This window comes from Zea mays, chromosome 5 (assembly GCF_902167145.1).
Source record: "Zea mays cultivar B73 chromosome 5, Zm-B73-REFERENCE-NAM-5.0, whole genome shotgun sequence".
NCBI lineage: Eukaryota > Viridiplantae > Streptophyta > Magnoliopsida > Poales > Poaceae > Zea > Zea mays.
Window position 1 is genome coordinate 66,394,268 of NC_050100.1, and position 4,818 is coordinate 66,399,085.

Genomic DNA, 4,818 nt, shown 5'->3' on the forward strand with positions numbered 1-4,818 from the left:
TGGTCAACTATATTTAGTTGATTTCACTGATAACAATGTTGAATTAGACACTTGCTTAATTGCTAAGACTAACATGGGCTGGCTTTGGCATCGCCGACTTGCTCATGTTGGGATGAAGAATCTTCATAAGCTTCTAAAGGGAGAGCACATTTTAGGACTAACAAATGTTCATTTTGAGAAAGACATGATTTGTAGCGCATGTCAAGCAGGGAAGCAGGTTGGAGCACATCATCCACACAAGAACATCATGACGATCGATAGGCCGCTTGAGATACTCCACATGGATCTATTCGGTCCGATAGTTTACATAAGCATCGGCGGGAGTAATTATTGTCTTGTTATTGTGGATGATTATTCTCACTTCACTTGGGTATTCTTTTTGCAGGAAAAATCTCAAACCCAAGAGACCTTGAAGAGATTCTTAAGACGGGCTCAAAATGAGTTTGGATTGAGAATCAAAAAGATTAGAAACGATAATAGAACGGAGTTCAAGAACTCTCAAATTGAAGGATTTCTTGAGGAGGAGGGCATCAAGCATGATTTCTCTTCTCCATACACACCCCAACAAAATGGTGTTGTGGAGAGTAAGAATAGAACTCTTTTAAATATGGCAAGGACCATGCTTGATGAGTACAATACACCGGATCGGTTTTGGGCGGAGGCGATTAACACCGCTTGCTACTCCATCAATCGACTCTACCTTCACCGAATCCTCAAGAAAACATCATATGAACTCCTCACTGGTAAAAAGCCCAATGTTTCTTATTTTAGAGTTTTTGGGAGCAAATGCTTTATTCTTATTAAGAGAGGTAGAAATTCTAAATTTGCTCCTAAAGCAGTAAAAGGCTTTTTACTTGGTTATGACTCAAACACAAGGGCATATAGAGTCTTCAACAAGTCCACTGGATTAGTTGAAGTTTCTTGTGACATTGTGTTTGATGAGACTAATGGCTCCCAAGTGGAGCAAGTTGATCTTGATGAACTAGATGATGAAGAGGCTCCATGCGTCGCGCTAAGGAACATGTCCATTGGGGATGTGTGTCCAAAAGAATCTGAAGAGCCTTCACAAGCACAAGATCAACCATCATCTTCCATACAAGCATCTCCACCAACTCAAGATGAGGAATTGGCTCAAGAGGATGAGGATCAAGACCAAGACGATGAGCCACCTCAAGAGGAGGACATTGATCAAGGAGGAGATGAAGATGATCAAGACAAGGAAGATTATCAAGAAATTCAAAGTCAAAGCCAACCACACCCAAGAGTCCACCAAGCAATTCAAAGAGATCACCCCATCGACTCCATACTTGGTGACATTCACAAGGGGGTAACCACTAGATCTCGAGTTGCTTATTTTTGTGAACATTACTCTTTTGTGTCTTCTATTGAGCCATACAGGATAGAGGATGCACTAAGAGATCCGAACTGGGTGGTGACAACACAAGAGGAGCTCAACAACTTCACGAGGAATGAGGTATGACATTTAGTTCCACGTCCTAACCAAAATGTTGTAGGTACCAGGTGGGTATTCTGCAACAAACAGGATGAGAATGGTGTGGTGACTAGGAACAAAGCCCGACTTGTTGCCAAGGGATACTCACAAGTTGAAGGTTTGGATTTTGATGAAACCTATGCACCCGTAGCTAGGCTTGAGTCAATTCGTATATTACTTGCCTATGCTACTTACCATTATCTTGCTTTTGACATCTTATGTAATTCTCTTAGCAAAGAAGATTATCATGCCTTCATAATTAGATATGATGAACCCATTCATGATGCACATTATATTTGGACTAGAATTAAAAATAGATTTGATGAGTCCAAACATGTTAGTTCATATGATGCTTCTACTCCCTTTAGTCCTTGTGAAACTAACCCTTTGAAGGAAGAAGAAGGAAATGAACATCGGAGACCAAATGGTGAATCCAGCACTCCAAAAGGTTTGTCTTCCCATTTGGATTCCCACATATGTTGTATGGCTAATGAAAATGATAGTGGAAGCACAAATGAGGATGAGGAGGATAAAAGAAGCTTCATGCAACTCTATGCTCATCTAAGCCTAGAACATAAGACGGTCACACTCAAACTTTTAAAAAGAGCGAGAGAGCAAAGTGAAGCTCTTCACAAGCTAGAAGATGTCCTCATCACAAAAATCCAAAGCTTGGAAGATTGACTAATGAACATGAAGAGCTAAAGTGCTCTCATGTTTATTTGGTCCAAAGGTATGAAACTATTTCAATTAAGCAAGATAACTCTTTATTATGTCACTCAATTAGCAAATAGGAATACCTTACTTAAGGACCAAGTAGAAAGGCTAAAAATTGAAAATCTAGCTTTTCAAGATAAACATGATATGCTTCTATGTTCTCATGAAAATCTTATGGATGATCATATCAAGTTAAATATTGCTCATGAGGTTGTGGTAACAAACTTAAAATCTCAACAACCTCACTCATGCACATGTGTTCAAATTGAAACTATATTGCCATCAAGAGCTCAAGGAAGAAAATGAGTGGCTAAGAACGAACTTGACACAACTGAAAGGGAAGTGCATTGCTCAACCTTCTCAGATAACTGTGATGACATGGTGAAGAAGCTTGAGACGGGTACAATCGTAGCATGCACAAAATCCCTCGAAGAAAATGTCAAGGACTTGAGGAATGTCAAGAGGAAGGAACAAAAGAAGAAAATCAATACCTCTGCCAAAAGTCTCAACCATGCCTCCATACAAGGTAACATACAAGGTAATGATCAAGCCACACTTCACACTAAGAAAAATAAGAAGTGTAGTGAATGCTTTGAAAAGGGGCATGTTGGGGGCCTTCCTCTTCCGAAGGTCCTCAAAAACATGACTAACCATTTGTTTCTAGCATAATAATGAATATTACAGGAGCTTCACCACAAGTAAAGGTTTGTGATGGGAGTCTTCTTCTCCACCGAAGGTCCTTAAGACGAAGACATTGCCTAAAAACGACAACAATGACTGTCGAAGCTATAGCCGAATAACAACAGCTTCGACTTAAAGTGGTGACGAAGATCAAGCATGATGCCGAGCTGAAGAGGAAAGGACTAGTTAGTCCCTAGTGATTTATGCTACAATTATGAGTATATGTTAAGGTCATAAATGTATTTTTACTTGGGCTGCGTCCCGTGCCTATAAATAGGTGAACAGTACCCCATACTGTTCACGCTGGATTGTAATTGTGTCACAGGACTGGACACAAACCTGAAGCCGAAGAAACCAAGACAGGAGAGAAGGCCCAACAGGAAATGGGCTGGACCGGAATGGGCCAAATGACGCGTGAAGCGGTGCCTGGGGAGCAGTCCTGGTTTTTAGCCAGCCAGGGGAAGAGTAGGGTTTTTGGGTTGGAACTGAAGTCTGAATACCGGCTGCGTCCGGCGATCTGGTGAGAGAGAGTTAGGATTGATCTCTGTAATAGCGAATTCCCACCTGTACTCTGGAAACCCCAGTTAAATTTGATCTTCGTGAGAGGAGGAGAGTATCGGGAATGGTGCTCGTTATCTCAGATTTGGTTCCTGGTGTGTTCTGGCGGTGGAGAGTTTATTCTGCAGTGTCAAGGGTCTTACAAATTGGTATCAGATTCTGGTCGCAATCCTTGCGGATCCTCCGGAGTATCTTCTCCGTCCGCAGTACAAGACTCGCCTGCAACGTGATCTTCAAAACATGGAGCAAAGCGTGGGGGATCTCAAGGCGCTGCTGCAAGCGTTGAAACTGCAAAACGAGTCTATCAAGCAATCCTTGGATGCCAATACAACAGTGGTGAGAGATCTTTCTATCTGGAAACCTCAGATTGAAACTGAGGTGTTGAATCTTCGTCAAGATGTGGGATCTCTGTCGGATAAATTGGATGAATTGATGGCGAGTAAAGAGGAGCACACCACTACTCAGAAGGTGTTCGACACCGGGGCTCTGCAGTCTAGGTTTTTACCATCAACCTCTATGGGTTTATCTCTGCACCAGGCGAGTCCAGGAAATCACGATCTTCACCTTGCATCTCTGCACCGGAGCGATGGACTTGGGGTGGTAACCACCCTGACTCCACCTCCGGTCAAAGGTACATCTAAAATCCCATCACCTGATGTCTTTCATTCCCCTGTGATTCATGCGCAAGATCCTTATTGGGTGTCTTATCAGTCACGTTTAGCCGCAACCTTACCCCAACTTAATTTTCCCTCATTTGACGGACATCATCCTAAAATGTGGAAGGCTAAAAGTGAGAATTATTTTGATGTGTACACCATACCCCGGGAGCTTTGGGTTAAAATTGCAACAATGCATTTTGTGGGGTCGGCGGTGTTTTGGTTACAGTCATCTGATCCGGTGTTACGTGTGGCACCGTGGCCGGAGTTTTGTGCTGTAGTGTGTGCTCGCTTTGAGCGAGATCAACACAACTCTCTTATGAGAATTTTTTTCCACATTACACAAAGTGATACAATTACTGAATACGTCGAACAGTTTGATACCCTCATGCACCAAATTCTTGCACATGATCCTCAATTTAGTATTTCTGCCATTGTGAATAGATTCATAGATGGTCTTGCCCCTGAAATTCGTTCCATAGTCTTTATTCATCGTCCCCTCGATTTGGATATTGTCGTCTCTCTCGCTTTGTTACAGGAAGAATTGGTGCAACCTCTAGTGTCCCCATCTTCAAGCCGAATGAATCATTCTTCAACACACAAAGCTGTTCATCGGCAATTTAACACAACCTCGTCACCACCGGCTGCAGTAGGACAAGGAATGCTGAAACAGACATCACCTGACCTTCGCAAACCGGGTCAGGATGACTGTAAAGT